This window comes from Anser anser (assembly GCF_964211835.1).
Source record: "Anser anser genome assembly, chromosome: 1".
NCBI classification, from domain to species: Eukaryota; Metazoa; Chordata; class Aves; order Anseriformes; family Anatidae; genus Anser; species Anser anser.
The window spans coordinates 27,833,735-27,855,041 of NC_139720.1; the positions used below are offsets into that span (position 1 = coordinate 27,833,735).

Genomic DNA, 21,307 nt, shown 5'->3' on the forward strand with positions numbered 1-21,307 from the left:
TCCTCATTCTTGGCACTATTTCAAACACAACTTGAAATGCCCTGACAGCAGTTCTTCTTACAAAGTAACGTTAAGGTTGTGACATGGGCCAACAAAAGGCTGACACACTGTCGTTAGCTTACCCTGTTGTGCTTAGTTAATGGTGGAGCCTCAGATCTGCGTGTGATGTTAGCATTATATGTTCTTCCATAACAAGGCACCAGAGGATGAATTGAATGCAGAATGTCATCTTTAACTTTGAATTTCCAAGTTTAGGCTGGCTTCTTTCTTTAGAATAAGGACTGACTCTGCATTAATTATACAAAACCATTGATAGTAAATATATTAGTTTCTCAGAGGTGGTTAGTATTTAAGTGCAATATTTTCAAAATAAAAATGTTTCATAAAAGCACAGTACTAAAGTCACTGAAGTGTTCTTTTACATAGTTATCCTGATGTATTAAAAATCCTGGCCATGAGCTGGCATTCACAATCACATTTCCCACCTGTCCAGCAGTGTTCAAAACTGGGATTTTGTTTGAAATACATTTCTGGTTTTAACTACCCAAAACCACACTATAAATTGTTTCCCTTATAAATTTCATGGGACAGTTAATCCAGATCTGGAATTTTGGGGTTGTGTTTCAACACAGCCATGGTAATATAATAAAAACAATTAGATGGAGTACAGCACAAGTAATACCCTCATATTTTTGTAAAATTGGCTAATATCAATCACTGTGTAAACCACTCCTGCCTGTTAATGCTTAGCAGTTTCCAGTGTCTGTAAAAAGAGAACTCACATGTTTCTTTGTAATGCCAAAGAAAAATTGGCTCCTCAAAGATAACATATTCCGTATTTTTACACTCTCTAGTTACTTTAAATCAAAGTATTAACTGTGCTTCTCTTCTTACATTCACTGTGTTAGTATGTTAAGTTTCTTTCCCCCCAAAAAAAATCTTTAACTCTGTTATTTTTATGTGCTTATATAAACATGCTCAAGAAATGCAATTTTGCAAGCTTTTAGCTGAGCTGATTTCTTTGAGACTAGAATCATATATAGACTTAAATTTTCTGGATCAGGTAATGATAGCTAAACATAGCACACCCGCATGTTGTTTTTCAAAAAGGGGAAGAATGCCATTCATTTCACTGCCTGGTCTTTGGTGATTTAATAGTCATTTGAGGTCCTGTGTCTGGGAAGAAAAAGCTCAAATCTTTCAGAATCACTTTCCTGGAACCTTCCTTTCTTCTTGTGTTAACATTACATTATATGAATGAGGTATAAGCTTTAATTCCTGTAGTAGGTACTCATTGTTCAGAAAGTTTGCAGGCAGAACAAGTGAAATTTGCTTTGTGAGCTCCCTGTGGGAACCAAATGACAAGCTCTGTCTTCTCCATAAGAGGAAATAGCTGACATGATATTATCCAGTGCCTGAGACAACAATTTTCACCCTTACCTTTTATCTCTTTACCTCTTCCTCGGAAATCTTGGCCAATCTGTAGCAAGCATCTTTCATCTGTGACTCTTGATCCTAAAGCAGTTGAGAATAAATGCTTTTAAAAAGAATTTAGCAGAGTATCCTGTAGGATTAGGTCCTTTAAGATAGGGTCATCCTGGAGAAGGTGAGGGAATTTTCCTTTTCCCCAGGAGAGAAGAAGTTAGGTTGGAATTTGACAAATGTTGACATCTACATCTGTGCAAGTCCTTTTTGGCTGCCTTTATAGTCAGTGGAGAGAAACTGGCACTTCTGGGGTGCAATTAATGTCATCCTTAGGTAGAAGTCTAATATAAGTCAGATGAATTCTGCCCTTCCATTGCCTCCTGGGACAAGTTCAGATTAATTCAGATCCCACTTGAAGTTAGATGGATAACTTCCACCTTTAAAGTTATATAGTCTGCGCTAAAAACACTAGTGTAAGTAAGGACTTCTGAATTCATCAGAGATGAAAACTTTGCAAGGATTCTTATTCTGCATGTAAATAAAATTGAGGTCACATAAATTACAGCTTTTAACAGTACCAGTATTCATAAATATTGTCTCACATAACTTGCCCCCCCTCAGGTAACTGAGACAATATCAGACATGGAAGCGCTGGCTAATCAGAAACACAGGGGTTATTAATGTATATGGAGCATATCACAGAGGTCTGGGGAAAAGGACTTACTGGGAAAAAGAAAATTAAAGGAAAAAAAAGAGAGAGATGGTCTCCCTTCATCATATTCATAGTTTTTTATAATAATCTCTGTTGTAGCATAGAGTCCGGCTTGTTTGTTTTAGAAATAACCCCTTTTTTTGTGTGTAAGAAAATATATTAAGTATTCTAAAACTGATTCTTTTTCTTCTCCGTGTAGCTGAGAGTCAGGGGTCAAATTCTCAACTGCTGTAATCCCCACTAGAGTTATTCTCATTCATTATTGAAATGGGCTTGATCCTGGGCTCATGTAAACTGGCACAGCAGTACTGAAGTCAGGGGAAATGTGTCAATTTTTTTTTAGTAGATGAAAACATAGTCCTTGAAATGCAGTAATTTTAACTAAGCTGAATGCTGCAGGCCAAATTATTTTTAGTATTTAGCAATGTCTGGCTTTTCCTTTACTAATCTATATTATCACCATTCAGTGTACCTAAAAAGAAAAATCCCTGCAGTAGTGTTATATTAGCAAGTGGCAAAAAAAAAACAGCCTCATTGCTTGGTTTCACTCTTTGCCCAAAATTATTTATATACTACTCTGAGGATGATATTTTGCCATACAAAACATCTCTTTTGTTTAGTAACAGCAGCAGATTCCATGACACCATTTATTTTTTTTTTTTTGTCTTTTTTAACAGTAAAAGGCACTATGGTGTGCAGAGCATCCCAGTGGAATAATGCACTGGTGCAGAGGAGCACTAAATCAAATGATAAATTGAGTGTAACATCGATTATGTTAGCTATGCATAGAAATATATACATTTGATGGTCATTATGACACGTGAATGTTCAAGATGAAAAGTGAAAAATACATTTCAAGTTCTGCATATGTGAAAAACTGACAATGATCTGTAATTTGCGTCTAGCATTAAATTCTATAAATCTGCTGGTGTTTTCAGCATTGAAAGCCTGATTCTAAATGGAAAGGTCATTATCATTATTAAGTTTTATAAGAAAATCAGTACGTGTACTAGTATCTATTTAATAACTGAGACATCATGAATGTCAGACTTAACACACTTTGCTGGGTGCTAATAACTCTTTAAGTGTACCCTTGACTTGAGTCGAAGGCAGTATTGAAATTTTTATATTATCTGAACTGCCTGGTAGCATTTAAAAGTACTTCCATAATAGCCAGGTAAAAATATAGTGACTTTACACAACTTTACCTAATTTTGCTCCTGTTTTAAAGGTTAAGCTAAACTCCTTGCAGCCCCCTTGCATAAGAACTGGATGTGCAGGCAGCTGAGTCACAATGGACCTGTCCTACTTAACTATTCCTTCAATTTTATTGGAGTATATTGTGCTTCCTGAAAAAAAGTATGTGTCAGTAATGACAACAAAATGAAGCCTTTTGTACCCAAAATAAGTGCCTGGCAAAACAATATTTGCATCAGTGTCAAAATTGCTTTTTGAAATGTCTTGGTGGAATGGTGCTGTCTCAATATAAAATATGTATTTATTCAGCATTTTTTAAACTTTTGTAATTCCCACATTATATTATCTCTAATTCAAGTCCAGTGATAAATTGATGCAGCTTGTTTCTTTTTCTATTATATATTTAAATTAAAAATTGGAAGATGTAGTTTCTCTTAATGAGTTTTATAGGGGTCTTTTAGTATTCTGTCCCTAGGCGAGTTCCTTACTTGATGTGAAGTCCTCATAAGAGGTGCTTGTGCACTTGATTAATTCATAAATGGTGTTGAGGGATGTATATTTGCACAACTCTTGTTAAATCACAGAAGTTTGCTATTTTTCTGTAGGATGTATTGCAAATTGTGTCACCCATATTATGCACCCAATCTCATACAACACTACAAGTCCCAAATTTTCCAAGTATTCTCATCTATGCCACTTCCTTTTCCTGTGGTAAAGGTTAACCTTGGCTACATTTATATTGGTTCTGAAGTAAAATAAGCAAACAGAGTATACAGTTGGCTGAAAAAATAAGATTAACAAAAGCACATGACTAGCCAAAAATATCAGAAAGTTTCATACTACTGAAGAGGGCTTTCAGCAACTAATACAAATTTGATACTGACCTACATATGATACAATTAATGTATCTGTAGAATTTTACTCCAAATTTGGGATGGGAGGCTGGCTAGTTAGGATTGTCTGTGAAGGTTGCAATAGTGTTTCCTAACTGGTAAAATGTAAATCTACTAGAAGAATCAGCAGTGAGTACAAATCCAGAAGTTTCTTCCAACTGGTAGGACTGGACTAGTAGTGTTGTTTTAATGAAGACAGGGGCACCAATTGCTTATCAACATCAGTTGTGTATTCACAGTTAAGAAACTGCTTTAACAGTTCCCTTTAGGGAAGGGAACAGAAATGGATGAAACCACTGCCATGATACAGACCCCTGAAAGCCAGACTGCTGTTGTCTACATACTGCAATATGAAACTGGACCTCATGCATTTCTGTGCAAATAAGATGACAATTGTTAACTGTTTTGCTAAATACGCGTCCATTTGAAAGATGTAACTTGTTCCACTTAATTTTTTAGTAGTGATACTACAGCAGGAGCTTTGGTGCCCTCTGTGAGTGCAAAAGCATAAAAACAAATGGATATTTTTTTTTCCTCTAAGTATGTGGGCCTTCAAATTTCATTTAATTCAGGAACCAACAGAAAATATCTGACTCTGTAACTTTGCGCCCAAAGATTTTTACCTCAGAGAAGGATACCTGAGGTTCTCACTCTTCATCTGCACAGTAAGTCCACTTTATGTAATTTATTTATTTATTTATTTTTGCTGGTGGGAGTGGGGGAGGAGGGAATGCATAAATGATCCTTAAGGAGCAAAAAAGAAAGAGGAGTTTCTGGGATGATTACTAGTTATATTATGCATTTTATTTTCTGGCTATTCACTTCTCTTGATGTTATTAAAGGACAGAGAATTCAAGAAAATATGGCAGCACCCCAGTGGCATTTAAATGAAAGACAGAAGCTTAGCATGGCCAAGACTTCAAGTCCTTATGTACCAATGGCTAAGACTACCTTGGAAGTATATTTCCACATTGCACCATTTTTCTCTCTCTACTTTTGTGCTTAAAATATTTGAGTTTGAACTTGGTTTTAATCTGTGCTGATTTTCTATTCCTGGTCTAAATATGGACAGAAGCTTGGTTGTAAATTGCACTGAAAAAGTTAAAAAAAAAAAAAAAGTCCCCCCCCCCAAAACAAACAAAACAACAACAAACCAACCATTAGATACTTTACCTCAAAGATGAAATATATAAGCAAGATGATCAGTTAATTTATTAGTTAAAAAAAAAAAAAAGAGAGACAAAATTGGTAAATGGAATTGAAATAGTTCCAGCTTCTTGTGTCTTATGTCAGAAAATGTGAAAGCTGGCTAAATTGTAGAGGCTACATTCAGGTGAAGTCTAAAGGATGGGCCTAACTTTGAGCTCATGAACAGCTGCATTCACTCAGGTGAGACTGCTCAATTGCTCAGAGACATGTGTGTGAATAAGGTACTTCACCAAATCAAGGCCATTGTGCAAGAAGAATGCAGTGTCAGTGTATAACAACCATGCTCCCCAGGAAGGAACTTTTTTATGTGAAAAAGAAGTGTTACTACAGAGGCTGCGTATGATAGGGCTGTGCTGTGTTCTTTGTTTCAACCCACTAGGGTGCTGTCTTTTCCCATATTATTATTATTGCATGCTCTGCAGTAATTTAACATCTCAGAAAGCTAATAGTTCTCCTTAAATTGTAGCCTGCATACCATTACTGTTAGTTGCAGGAGAGTGCAAAGTCTATTTGCACACTATACATCCTATAATTTTTTTTTCTTTGCAAATCAAAGAACATCGGTGGAAAATAGTTTATGCCCAATGTCTCAGAAGTACTGGATCAAGTTCAGCCTCTGAGGTATGCAAAAAAATCTCTTTGCAATTGTTGGGTGATGCTTCTGCTTATATCAGTAATGAGATACCAAATATAGTCTATTGCATAAATAGCACCATAGATACTTCAAAAAGGGGCAGAGCACAGTCCCTATTGCATCTGCTTTGTGCTACCTCAATAGTATAAAGAAACTTAAAGCTCCTTTGTGTAAAAGTATATACAATGAAGTGTATCTGGTACAACACTGACAGTTTTATACCCCCTTCAGAAAACAGAGTTTAATAGGGGAAATGGGCAAAGATACTATTTTACAGCCTTTTTAGAGCTACCGTAGTACAGTTTAGTTGTAAGGGCATGTGTGGAAAGGTATACTGTGGAATCCCAAAGGGAGCTTACAGCTAGCTGCTTTTACACAGAGTAACCAGATCACTTGGCCTGTGATTTGAGGGGGCTCCAGTTGTACATGTCCAGACAGTGCAGCAGGGGCCGTGTGCCCTGACACTTGCTTTGGTTCCTCTGCTAATACCATCTGACAAGGTGCCCTGGGGGTGGCTGCTGGGATGCTGGATGTTGCCGTACTCTTGAATGGTCAAGCTTCAGTTTTACGAGTCATCAGACGGATGGAAGATTAAGCCAAACGCAACAAGACCTGCACTTAGCAAAATTAAAAGGAGCTGACATCCTGTTTAACTGCTTTCACAGAGATCCAACAGAGAAATGAACACAAATTAGGAACTTCTAGGACAGAAACGAAACTATGGTCTCTATACTGACAGAATCAGGACGTGATCCTGCTCTAAATTTCCATGAAAACTTCTACAAAGTGTAGAAGTGTAATACTGAATGATTATTTGCATTACAGGACAGGCCTGACATGAATACCAAGTAATCAAGACTGATGGACAAGAGAAGGCTTCAATGACTGCTCAGACCAGTTGCCCTGGTGCTTTAATCTGGGATCAGCACATGAAGAGCTGTACTTAAATGTGAGCTATGTTTCTGTAGAGCGGTAGAATTTACTGTGTGGTCTATATGCCACTGGCAGGAAAAAAAAAAAAATCTCATATCCTGAGTTTCAGTGGTCTTCCAGACATGGCCACACAGCCTATATTCCAGACTAATTTGTCAGCTGTATACTGAACATCTTAACATACTCCTGAGATGTCCTTGAAATAAAAGCCACATCATAACTTTTATGGTGAATTTTGCTGCCATAGCTAAACTTCTTCTAGTACTTGTAGTTAGGGTGCATTCAGGTTATTAATTTAGTGTGTTGTGAAGGGTAAGTTTGTTATGCACTGGGGATACTGTTGGTACACTCAGAGCAGTTTCCCTCCTAGTGGAACCAAAGCAGAAACAATGCATGGGGGCAGTCCTCTAACATGCCCCATTGTAACGTTCACAAAAGATCTTCCAGCATTTAACTCCCTGTACATGCAATGTGTGCCTGGGACAGGCAAATGGCCTGATTGTCATTGCCAGTAAAGGTATTATGTGGTCACAGGGTCCTTGGACCAGAATACATCTTGGTAAATCAACGCCTAGAACTTTACTCTCTGCACCACACCATATGGCAATGTGGGTATGTCCATAAAGCTGTTTCAAGTTACTCTGCACTTCAGCTTGCAGTGTGATTGAGTATGGGAATGGACTGGCAGTTACTGTCTCTAATCATTGCTGTTATATCACCTCTGCATCCAATAAACAAGTGCTTCCTCTTGGGAGAAGATATCCCTTTCCAGCTATCCTTTCCTACACTGCCAAGCTAGACAAACTTCCTGGTGATGAAGGATGCCTACCTTTGTTCATTCTCACTGGCTAGTCCCTACTGATTAAGATATGGTGATTTAGTCTCAAACGCCATTAATATTTTATATGTGACAGAGCAAGGCAATGTGGCAATGTTAAAATATAAAAATAGTGTGGAGCAAAAGGAGCAAATCTCCAGAATAAAAACAGCTGGTTCTGAGGACCTAAATTCTTCACCATAGACACCTGTTTATTTTTCACTTCATATTATCCCTTGTTTGATCCCATGGGTTGAATGCTCATTTGTGGCTGGAGAACATTAGGTATGCTTCTGGATATGTCTTGGGGTACTGTGTAAAGTTATATAGTCTTTGAATGTACCTCACAGGCATGGTGGTAACTAGATTTTTTTCTCTATCTAATCACTAATCTCAAAATTTTGTTCTTCTCAGACATCTCCAGTTATCTCAGATCATGCGTTTTGACAATACAAATAACTGGAAAAATAAAACTGAGGGAGTGAATGTTAAGCCAAATATTTAAAGAATAATCTTGCAACTTTCCATGTGCATTTTCCTCTCCCACCAAACATTCCCTATTTTAGCTAGCTTTTGGCAACTCTCAGTTATCAGTACTGGATTACAGAAAATTTAATCCAGTGTGAGTGATCCATCCCAAAATGCACAATTTTTTCCACAAATAGTGGAAATAGGAATGTCCATATATCTCTGTGTCTGAGAGTATAACCCTTCGGTCTATTACAGAATAAGATTAATTAGATAAACTTTGAATTTGTCCAGGAGAGCATTTAATTCTGAGGATGAAGCAAGAGAGACAAAAATGCAACGAGAAAATTCTTGGCTCTCCTAAAGTCAATGGGAGCTTTCAGAGGAGCCAGGACTTCATCTTGTATGTTTTGTTTTTCTTCAAATGTCAGTTACCTGCATACAACATAAATACGATGTGGTCAGAGAAGTGTACAGTGAATGGCTGAAACAGTTAACAAAATCAATAAATGTGGGGAAAGTAGATGAAAACATAAACCAGACTGAGATATTTTTTCCAGACTGAGATTTTTAAGTCTTCTGTATTTTGTCATTTGTTAAACCACAAATAGTTATAAACAGAGCTGCAGTTCAGAGAGTCTTTGTTTCTAACATAAACAAGGTATAGGGCATAGCTCTGTATGTCGGCCAAACATGACTATAAGTTACAAAAATGATATATATGTATAAAAGAAGTGTCAGACCCTAATTGAAAAATTATATTTGGACATGAATAAATATAAGCAACTCACTTAACTCCAGAAATGCAGTAAGTATTTAACAGAAAATAACCCATATTAACACGTGTGTATTTTTTTTTTTCTGTGAAATTAATTTAATTCAGTATACTAAAACTCAGAAATGAGGAAGTTTGCATAATTAAAGTATCAATATGCATATTGAAGTTTGTCTGTCCTTGTTGAAAAACCTTATACTTATAAAACATACTGAACATACACAAGTTTTGTAGACCTAGGAGCAGAATAGCATACTATAGGAAATTTGATTAAATATACAGCAAAATTATTTTTTTTAACAGACATGCTTTGCATAGTCATTAATAGCCATGATATTTTTCACTTAAAATGGACACAATTCTTAACAACCAGGTCACACTATAAAACCTGAAATCTGTAAAGAACCCACTTAAATACTGTTTTTTTCCACTTCACTTCTTCCTAAAGTAACATTTTCTGAACATCATGAACACTGACTTTCTAGTCGTGATTTTAAATTCTTTTACAGTTTTATATTTAGTTCTAAAAAGCAAGCAAGCCCTAGGAAAGCCACATTGGCCCACAAGCCTGTCAGTGGTGCAAGCTGTTCCACTGCATAGTGGGTCACGGCAGCGTTACTGCCGTAAACAACGTTGCAAACTTCCAAAGCCTGCAGAGGTCAGTATAGCGACACCAACAAGAAATTATATAGCTTCTCTGAATAGATTAGCAGCCACAAATATTTATTTTTAAAATGCAAAAATGATGTATCATTCTGGCCATTACTGTAACGGTGGGATTACTATGGCATGTGATGAGTTTTTCCTGCAAATATCATATTGCATATATATATATATATATACTATTGCATATGCTAAAAGTTTTAAGGATTTATTTTTGCATTTGAATTTGTTGATTACAAAGGGTTAAATGTACTTTCCTTGAGAGCATTTGAGAAAAGTTGTTGGGTGGGCATTATGGAAAACTTCAGCTTGCTCTTCGGAAGCTGTCTTTTCTGTGTTGCCCTGTCAATGACCTCCGCTGTGACATTGAAGGAATACCCTCCGTGTGGGTGAGAAGTAATTTGCTTCAATAGCTCTTCTGCCCCAGACATGTATAAAAAAGAGACTGTAAACATATACCCTGCGTTTGCTTTGGCGCTGACTGAGCTGACACCATCAAAGTCATTTAGAGCAGAACTTTTAGACGTTTGTGACAAACTAGACCAGGACGAATGATCCAAACAGTAAAAGCAAGACTCTGAACTCAGTGCAATGAAATCTCCAGGAATGAAAGGAAATGACAGATAAATAGTGCTAATCAGACCCTTGAACACTACCATATTAATTGTATTTACCCTATTGGCCAGCTTTTCATGACCTGCCTGCTCATGGCACTAAAAAGTAGTTGCCTTAGTGTTTCACTGCACATTTTCAACTGTGCATTAAAGAATAAGTAGATGTTCAGACATGACCTTGGGGCCCACAGAGAAAGATTTTGAGAGGCACAAATTGGGATTAGACCTATGTGATTTGCTTCCTTCAAAGCACTCCACTTAGGCAGGCAAAAGTAAGTACACAGTACCCACACCATTAAATTTTGCCCCCCTCTGTCTCCCTTCTCCCCCCACCCTCCTCCTCCTCCTCTTCAAAAAAAACAAAACAAAACAAAAAAACAAAAAAAAAACCCAACTGATTAGTAAAGACATCTGAAACAGAAAGACTATCCTGAATGTGAGTGATGGATCAGATGCTGCTACTTCTATTTATGCATCTCTACTTGAACTTAACATTGCACACAGATGTATGGCTTTAGAAGGATTACATTTGAACTTTCTTGGCCTTAAGAGACCTATTTTTCCCTTTATTTCTGAAATGCACATGCATTTATCTATGCAATACATACAATTGTATAGAAATTACATAGTGTTGATGTCTGGCATAAGTCCAAGCTGGCAAAGTAAAATGATAAATGATGAAACACATCTAACTCCACTTTCTGTCTCTGCAAGTCTAAGTTGTTGTACTAGTAAAGATTCATGAAATTAGTAGTGCTCATATACATATTAGTTGCCTTCAGGTTTTAGTTATAGCTTTCTGCCACATGACAACGTTGTAGGTTCGGGTATCCGAAGTGTCAGGAAGATTTAATGCAGCCTCATCAACTCCCAATCAAAAACTATCCCTGAGAAGCTGATAAGAGCCAGTTGTAAGAAATTTAATGGGTGGGAGGGAGGTCACAGAGAAAAAGTTTAAACGTATATTAAATCCCAACTTCTACTGAAATGGCTTGTTGCCCGTAGCAGCACTAGCATGACACTGAATCAAGTACCTGCTTCATGCAGTTCCTGCAAAACCAAATCTACGGATTTCTTCCTTTGCCATGCTCATAATTATCTTTCTGAGAAAGACAAAGAAATGCAGCTCATAGCTTGTCTCCTTATATTGTATTGACATGGAGAGTTTTCCCTGTAATCCATATATTTTTTACAGAGTTGTATTTTGCTGCTGAAAAGAAGGGACAGGAATGTGTGAACTATAAATTAATACTTTTAAATAAAACAAACAAACAAACAAAGATTTTCACATAAGTTAACATATTGAAAGAGTAGAGGAAGCTTAAATAGACCAGCTAATAGAATTTTATTTTCAAAGATCATGTGACTGTGCTGAAGTAAGAAGTATTAACTTTCCTAAAATATTCACAAACTAGCTTTCTCGTTGACATTCCGTTCATGCGTGGTAGATCTCAGACCAGCCAAAGCAAAAGCATAGATAAGGGAATTTTGGTCTGAACACAGAATAAAGTCCAGTGACTTGAAATTCCCACAAATAAGACAGCTAAAGGTGAACAGCTAGTAATATAGATGTTATCCTCACAACCTTGCTTCTTATTCACTTATTTCCCCCTGTGCAGTATGGCTGCAGAGTGGAGACGGAGGAGATCATCTGAGCAGAAGTGCTTTGTCCTCACTTTGCACAGCTATGCTTGATGGCTCCTGGTTCTAATTAATTAAACTCAGCCCTGTAAAACAAATGAGACTTAAAATATTTCTGATATTGGAAGGTTTGAAATAACTGTGTAAGAGAACATCAAAACCTCATTTGCCTTTTCATCATCATCACTGTATTTCTCACACTATCAGTGGTGTACACCAAACAAGAAAGAACTCATAATTCCTGTCAGAACTTGTTGTTTGGGTCCTTTCCATTCCCTAAACATTAACAATAATACTGTAATTTTTAAGTTAATCTTTCAGTTCTCTCTTACCTCTCCTCTGAAGCTCAGGATTAATGGGCAGGGGAAAGAATCCTCTAGAAAATCTACAACTCCATGAGTGCACCTTTATTTCATTTAGATCAAAGTATATTTACTGAGCCAACAATGAAAGATGGAACTGTTGGTAATCCAAGGCTGGGACAAGTGTGCTCAAATATTTTCAAGAAATATTAGATCCACCATGTCAGAGGCTGCCTACTGATTTCAGTAGTGCAAAACACCACATTGAGTCTGTCCTCAGGGAGTCTGTAGCAGAAATCCCATTGGCTTCAGAAGAAGCAGGATAAGATCAGAGCACACTTTCTCCAGTTCCCTGGAAAGATCTTTGGTAGAAGGCAAATAAACCCAGCCTCGGCATACAGTCTTACTTCTTCTTCACACTTGCCAAAATAATTTCCCTTCACACCACTCCCCACTTTTAAGAGAAGTGTGAGAAGCTACAAACAAAACAATGTAACAAAAACAAGGAATGGAGGCAATGGGTGCTGTAAATATAACCAATAGTCAAATATATTCAGTATTTCTCAGTCTCTACCCCCCAAAAAAATAAATAATAATAATAATAATAAAAAAGTTCAACCCCCACAGACATTTGGCTAACTAGAGCTCTTTAAATCAACTACTTACATGGTGGGTACATGCAGCTATATGTGTAGCATCCTGGGCCACACAGCAGAAATCATCATAGTCTAGATATAATAGAAAAGGTATACATTTGCTTCTTGCACTATGTAAAAGATATCCTCATTATATATAATTAGAAAACTTATTTTCCCCCTGCTGCTCTAATTTGTTTTTTCTCTTCACTTTTAAAATTCTCCATTGACTTTAATTAGCTTCTCTCTGAAATCACCAACCAGGTGAAATTAGAGCACTTTTTAAGTTTAAAAAATGTAGTTGGATTTTTTCAAACTTTTTTTTTTTTTTTCCTGAGCTTTATTCCCTGAGGCCAAATCCTCCCTGTTCTTACTCATGAGAGTAGTGCTGTGTACTTCAGTGAGGAAGCTTTCCAGAGGAAGGCAGGTTTTGGCCCTAGTGGGATGTACCAAAGCTTTACTAAATATAGATGTAAGATATATGAGACAAATCCTCACTGAAGGAAATCAGCAGCGTTCCCCCTAAGTCAATGAAGCTAATGCATTTACAGCAACTGAAGATTTTTCCATGTGTTTTCAGACTTCACAAGTCTTCACCAAATATTTATCACTTGTGAAATGCTGTACTTTTTGCTAACAATATTTTTATTCTTTCATTTAAATGCTCATCATTATACAATCAATACCAGTGATTCAGTTTCTGCTACTATGACAGAGCAAATTTTGCCTAAGAGAAATCATTTGTGTGGTCTATACGACATAACATATCCTTAAATATCTTATTGTTAGTTAAGAAATTAAGAAACAAGCCATTTAAGAAATATGATAAAAGATATCATTAGCTGCAAAATAATACAGCTCTGAGCTTTAAAATGTTCTGCTGGAGCTCTGGAGCTAGAGACAGTCATGTCCTTGTGATATTTCAGTGACAATTTCTATTTTAAGTGTCAAAAACAACTCTGCTATCTGGAGCAAGTAGTGTAGTATTCTCTCCTTTTAATATTCTAATCGTGAGGTGTAAAGTGAAATGGTTGCACAGTGTAATGGTGGTAAAGAAGCTGAGTGTCAATGAGACGGGAAAGGTGACAGACACGGAATGAGTCCCCAAGGTGCTCTCCAAGTGCATTGGATAAAGATTCCCCTGGGAAATTTTTCTCATTAGTTCTCAGACACAGTTCAGTAATTCAATAGCACCAGGTTACCATTAGTCAGAAGACCAAAATATGTTACTTTCCATGCTTTAGCTCCTTGATTTGTATATGTCATTTTATGAGAAAAAATTATGAGATTGTCTATCATTCAAAGTAAGTTCACGTGTTGTTTACATACCTGAGTATGATCCATGACAAGACTCTGACAATACTATTACCAGACCATACAAATTAAACAGAAACAGACACTTTTTTGATATTTGAAATTGCATTAATGAATGATTGCATTGTACATACACAAGAGAGACATTACAGATTGATTTTCTACATTAGTACCTGAAAAATTAATTATAGTTTGAGAAGCAAACCTAGAATTATCAACAAGTAAAAAGTCAAAAAAGCTGGATTGTTTCTGTGGATATTGTGAGGTTAAAATAATTTCTCTGTGCTTAAAGATGAAATGTGTATGTATTCAGTTAATATGATGGGGAAAAGTAGCTAAAAACTTTGATGGTTAGCTAATTTTATGTGTAATTACTCTGTGAAAATGTTAAACTGAATAGGTTATTCTCGACATTTTTTTCTATGCAATAAAATTGTACTTACTTCTATGCTATCAAAGTTAACTGCACTCCCACTCAGCACTCGAAGGGATAATGGCTGGAGGTGTTGTCTCTCTCATTACCCACCAGGGTGGAAAGAAAGGAGTGTCCATCCCCAATGGTCATTTAAATACTTGTTGTTATATTAAAAAGTAGTCACAATGAAACTGAAAAAAATAAAAAAAATAAAAAAAATTAGACACCCAAGCATAACAAGTTATTATATGTTTTACTAGTGCAAACAGAGGATTAGTTTGTCTTTTTATGTACCAGTGCATGTGCTCCAGAATGTTCCAATTTAGTTTTCATTCTTGATTAACGTATTTAGCACTCATCACTGCACCTTGCACTCATATTTAAGAGACAGAAACGACAGATAATTACTCTGCCTAAAGTAGTTCAGGAAAGTACAGATGTTTTAGTGTTTCTTTTTTTTTTTTTTTTTTAGGAAAAAAAAAAGATGCCTTCTCTGGAAGCTTTTTCATTTTACTTCAATTTGTTTTATGGAGTGTGGTGCCTTTTCTTTTTTTTTCTTTTATGAAGAGTGTACAACATTTAATAAGAGAAACAAAAACACGTTTGCATAGAATTGTCTGTCTTGAACAAAAAATATTGAAATCTGTCAGTCAATAGGTGCTTCATTTTTGACCTGTCAGCCTGGTGAGAGCTTGATCTTTTATTGCAGTCAGATCAAAATCGTGTACCTGAGGTGTCTCATTTAGCTTACAAAATCAACTTATTAGTAGAATTCCTTAACAAGAGGAATTATATCCCCAACAAAATTATATCTTGTTCTGTAAACAGAACTCACTGTTTCATGACTAGATTCCGATATGCTTACCATTGTACTGCAAAAAGGCCATATGTTAAGTGTTGTGGTATCTATGCCAAATAAATCATCGAGAGCCAATTCCTATTAATCTTACTCACATATGTTATTGCACTGAAGCTGGATGTTTTACTCCCAAGATTAAGATGAGAATGGTTCTTCAGTTTCCTAGAAGTGTGAACTCACCTGTATCGTGTATATTATTTTCTTCAAAGCTGTGCACTGCAGCCTCCAAATGAAGCTCTTTTAATTGAAAATGTTTCTATAACTCTTTAACACTGAGCTATTTCCAATCTAATGATCAGGATCCAAATAAATATACCAAATACTTATGTGCTATACACAAGCTCATCATTGACTTATGAATTGTAAATATTTATAAGTGGCTCATATTAAAGTAGTTGTCAACTGCAGCTACAGTACTTCACCTTCTGTCACTCCCAGGTATCAAGGGGGCTGATTCAATCACTCTCTTGTCAGGCTACCTTTCTTCTCCTGAATACCCAAATCCCTAAACACAACAAAATACAAATGAATGAAAAGTGCTAATGATGCATCATTACCAAGAGGTACCAAGTTTTTTAAGGTCCTTTGCTGACTAAATTTTAAATTAGCACAATTATTCAGAGCATTCCCCAAGGCACCATTCATTATGCCTAGCTGCTGAGCTGAGGAACACTGCAAACGAAATATATATTACTGTCCACATGTCTGTCTGCTTTCCTGGAGTAGGAACACATGTAATATCTTCTTGAAAAGGCAAAACTCAAGATTCATATATAAAATGTTTTTTGTATGGAAAGAAATACAAGTATGCATGTATTTTAGAACGGATAATATTACTCCATTATTATTAGTGCTCCACTACCTAAGATGTGTTTATTATCCTCAAAGATCTTGAATAACATAAACATAAACTTAGAGACTATTTTATTTAAACTGGTGTTTCATCTACTCCCTAACACAGCAGTTTTAATCTCAAGTGAAATGCAAAGTCTGCTGGAGCTGGGAGATAGAAAGTCTCTGATCCTGCCTAAGCCTTGCGGAAGCTTGGGCTGCACAGTGGATTAATTTCTGCCTTGGCCCTGTGTTCAGCAAACATGTCTGAGTGGACACTTCCCTGACTAAAAGTATTGGGCAGTCAGGATATCAGATCTTTTACAGTTCCCAGGAGTAATGACCTGTGTTATATCTACCATGTATGTCAAAATTTTGTCAAATTTTCCTTTTTTCTTTCTTTTTTTCTTTTTTTTTTCTTTTTTCTTTTTTTCATGGAGTAAATGAAGAGTCTGAACTCCTTGCTCATATTAAAAATATCAATATTTAACCATTCTCTGAAGGATAAGAAAGGCAACATTGACATGACAGATCCCTGAACTGTCCATAAAGTAGATCAATCCGATTCACCCAGCAGTACAGACAGTTTAATTCAGTATTTTTGTAAAACAATGGCAGTATTTTTTAGAAGAATAACAAAACAACCAGTTATTACACCCACATTACAAGTTATTAAGAAAAGAGGAAAAAGCTGTGAATGCCTACATGCAAGTGATATGGGCTTACCAAACTGTTAAGGTGACAGCTCTTCTGGTAAAACCCAGTGCATATTTACTCTCAAACAGATGGAAATGGGTATATCTGCAAGAGAAAATCATTTCTGTATGTACCTAGCTGTGAAGTTCTGAGCTGCTTTTTTAGCCCAATGACATCACTGCACACAAGCCGGGCCCCACCACACAGATGTGCTTTCATGTGCAGTGATATCACTTTCACTAAAACACTAAAGGCATGACTTTCAAGCAGTTTTAAAATTCAGATCAGTTCTGCTCATATTTAATCTAGACATGTTGGTTTAACACCAAGCCAAGCCAGACCTTTTAATGTTCAGTGGCCATGATATAAAATTCTTCACTGTGTTGCACCAATAAATTCAGAAGTGCAGTGTAATTTGCTGGAGTCACTGTGGCTGTTGTGAAATTCAAGCAAGAGTTTAAAGCAACCCATCGTTATGTGTCTTACTGCAGTACTTCAGCTCTTTGGACAACATATATATATATATAGTTTTTTTTTCTTTTCCCCATGAACAAGCACAGAGACAGGATAACTCGTTCCTGCTTGTTTTTGTCAGATTAAAATGTGATTAAAGGTAGTCTGCAAAATGGGATTGGACTCTTCCTGAATTAGGAACAGTTTCACTGTGCAGTTATTTAGGAGTTGTTTAAAACAAACAATGAAAAGAAAGTGCCACTTGACACTGACAGCAAGTATCTCTGTTCATTTTGCATTGTCAATAGCTCCAGTGGTAGCACTATTCTTTTGACAGCTAAAAGCAGATGTGTGGGTTAAGTATGGGAGCAATTCAAATGTCCATAGTAAACTGCAGGGGGGCAGAGAGAGCTCAGAGAGCAGCAGCTTTAAAGTAATTGACTAATACAGTAAGGATATTAAAGTCATTTAGTGCCAAAAGGGAACACACTGATCCTTGACCCTGAGCCACTTTGGAGTAATCTAGTATTCAATCCAGCGTGTAATGACTGCCAGGCCTGTCAATCCTCCGGGCTCTCCAGTCAAATGCCTGTGGCTACTATTGGCTTATGGTAAAAGGACAAAAATGCAAGGAAATGCCTCTCAATCAGGCTATGATGTGATAATGTTATTGCTCCAATGTATTCTATATTGTCCCTGCATAGTTTAATCTGTTGAGATCCATGTCAAAAATTGCCCTTGTTCCCCAGAGGTCTTTACTCAACCTTTTAGTAATACAAGTGGATTTGAAAGGAGAGGGGTAACTCACTTGATGAATTGTTTCCAGTTAATATAAAAAATAAGAGGTCAACTGTGGCTTAAAGGCTAACCGTGGAAGGTATAAATTAGAATAAGCGTGCTAGTAATCTGATTAGTAAAGCCTTGCTCTTCATTTATCCTAATGGTTAAAATACTTTACAATAAATAATATTGACACAGAAATTTATTTACATGAGTGACACAATTCCTATTAAGTTTATATGCTGAAAAGACTTTCATCTGGGAAGCAATACAAAGAAAAGGTTCACTTGCTTCTGTCACTTCTTGTCCTTAAAACTTCTGCAACTACTGGGAATCTTGTACTTTAAATTAGGCACCTCACAGTTGAAAAATATAATTATTGCTACAGGCTGGGTAGTCCACTTGAGCTTGAGAGAAGGAAATTGCCATTTTTTGTTATTTTGAATTTGCTAATTAAAACAGGGAAAACTGACCCACATAGATTCTCTAAAGTTAAAAAGTCAAAATGGGATAATAATTATGCAAATTTCAATGTATTGCTGTAAAAAGGATCCTTATGTTTCATTACACAATCTCCACTATTTCCCAGCCCCACTTTCCAGGTGCTGTTCATAAACTTGGGAAAGAGAGAAGCCTAGGTGCTATTGATGCTCCCATTATTTTTAGAGAAAGGGGAGGTTATGTAACAGACACTTTGCCTAATTTTGTTCTGTGTGATTCCACAAAGCTCTCCACAGGGATGATGCAGTACAAAAAGGAAAGAAAGAAAGAACATCTCCTGAGAAATATCTTGCTTATAACTTTGAAATAACTTTAGTGTCAAAAACAAATGACTTTCTCCAAAATTCTGCCTGTCCTCTCTCAGTTCAGTGCCCCAAAGTCATTATTCAATGTAAGTCTGTATTTATAAAACCATTTTCCAGCCTGTACATACCCTTTACACTTGAAAAATTATGATTTTGTGGACAGTTTTAGGGGGTGACTTGGAGAGAGAGGAAAATTGTTCTTTTGTGCTCACTGAATTCCCCTGCCATGACACTGGAAGCACATGCGACACCAACCTTGATCCCACCAGGAGATGTCTGGTTGTGTTGTGTTCCAGAGGACTTCATCCCAGGCAGTTTTATCACAAAATGGTGTTTTCACAGGGGAAAAAAAAAAAAAAAAAAAGACTAAATCAAACTAACCCAAAGCATGATAGGACGATAGGACATTGTCATGTTATTGCCCTGTAATTAGTGAACATCAGTGCTACATTAATGGCTATAACCTACAGTTTGACAAAACAGGAACTCCTCTGAGCCTCCCAGGAATGGGGGTTCAGAGGAACAAATTCCCTCTTTTCTTGGGGAGCTCTCCGAATGGCTGTGACAGACCAAAGGACTAGGCTAGGCTCTAAAGTCCTTACCCGGCGTGTTCCCATCTCTGAGCGCTCACTCACACCACTTCTCCCAGATGGCACTGTCAGTCTGCCCCTAGGGAGACAGTATCAACACCAGCATGAGCACCTGAGGAGTCCTTCATCTGGGATAAATTCAGCTGGGTGATTAAATGAATCTGGTTGATTTAAATGAACCATACTCTTTAATGCCCTCCAAAAGACATGTCTCACGTGGATGAGACTGATGAAACCAAATCCCCACATTTAGGTCATTGCCCTGTCTTCTGGGGGTGAGCAAGGCTTGTTCCAGTACCACCATCAGCCCACAGAGCTCGTGTCCTCCTGCCTGATTGGCAGTGATTCAGAGCACTGATGGCCACTCTGCTGACCCCAAAGACTTGTTCCAACCTCAGCAGGACAAGCAGCACCCACCAGCTGGTATGGAAGATGTGTGCAATGTGATGCACCATATGTGATGCACCACATGTGATGCATTACAATGTGATGCACCAATGCTCAGCCCCCACAAGGGAAGAGTGCACACAGTCACCATTATCCAAGTAGGACTCAAGGGCCCCATGCTTTTGAGGTTTGGCCTACTCCTGCTGTGTCAGCAGCAGCAGCTGCAGCACAGAATAGAAGGCACAGGTTAACAGGGAACCAGAGAGACCTGATCATCTGCTGTCATAAGTGCAAGACAGTCACTTGTGCTATGATACACTCACTGCTTGGAAGCTTCCTCCCTCTCATGCTCCTCTTCCCCTCTACCACACCTGTAAGAGCTGGTACTCACCCGTCTCCCATCCTCAACAAGAGGATTCCCTTTTCCCTTTCTTCATTGTTGTTTGAGGGAGAGGAAGTGTGAGACACCTCCACAGCTTCTCAGCCTGAGGCGGGCTTGGGAAGATCTGCCTCCTTTGCATTGTTTGATGAGGAAATCAAGGTAGCAATAACCAAGTTTTCAGGATCCTTCCTTTCTTTCACCCTCCAAATGTACTGTGTCTGGTTTTAACATGGGAAACTCATTTTAAAAAGGGCAAACTAGTGAGGATGGGGAAGGAAACAAGAAAAAATGCTGAGAACCTTTGCTCAAATGTTCTTAGAGTAAATATTAGTCAGGTATGAAACACCTTTTTTTAGAGAGGACTATGTTCTTGTGTTTCTTTCAGCCCCCCTCCCACCCCAGCACAAATTCTTTAACCATTTCCTTGTCACTTAAGGAGCCTGAAGTGTCTGGAAGCTGATCAGAATGATGATCTTCAGAGCTACGATATTTCATGAGGTATGTTTTTAAATTGAAAGGAGAAGAAAAAACTTTTAGAAAATGCAAGAAAATACCCGCTGTTTCTTAACCTACTTGAAACCAAAAATGCCTTAGAGCTAATAGGTCAGGCATTGCAGAGACACCCACAAACCATTTCAAAATGCAGGTATCTTGGCTGTAATACATCTCCCTTTGTGTCTGTTGTAGGATGCTTGTGTTTTTATTTAAATTCCAGACTTTAAGTGCAAGTCTAAAAGCCACCTGGACCCCTAAGGGTCTGGATGTTTTTAAAGTGAATCTGTACTCATACCCCCTGCTGTCTCACTCTTATTAAATTAGTGTCATTTTGCAGTCTATGAGAAGAGAAAGCTTGTCTTTTGCACTCCTCTTTTAGGA

General features: G+C 37.3%; 2 long non-coding RNA genes across 4 annotated transcripts; one reads left to right on the forward strand and one right to left on the reverse strand.

Moving 5' to 3' along the window:
• Nucleotides 1-1,538: 1,538 nt before the first annotated feature.
• LOC310880232 lies at nt 1,539-7,031 on the forward strand. Its single transcript, XR_014571561.1, has 3 exons — nt 1,539-4,892; nt 5,993-6,057; nt 6,896-7,031. It is a non-coding gene; the product is annotated as an uncharacterized lncRNA (long non-coding RNA).
• A 4,900-nt stretch (nt 7,032-11,931) lies between these two features.
• Nucleotides 11,932-21,209, reverse strand: LOC310880228. 3 transcript variants are annotated; one of them, XR_014571555.1, is made up of 5 exons: nt 19,675-21,209; nt 15,929-16,011; nt 14,676-14,838; nt 12,950-13,011; nt 11,932-12,067 (listed from the first exon to the last, which is right to left on the reverse strand). It is a non-coding gene; the product is annotated as an uncharacterized lncRNA (long non-coding RNA). The 3 variants fall into 3 exon arrangements; XR_014571556.1 differs by lacking the exon at nt 19,675-21,209 and adding an exon at nt 17,064-17,739; XR_014571554.1 differs by lacking the exon at nt 15,929-16,011.
• Between the last annotated feature and the right edge of the window lie 98 nt (nt 21,210-21,307).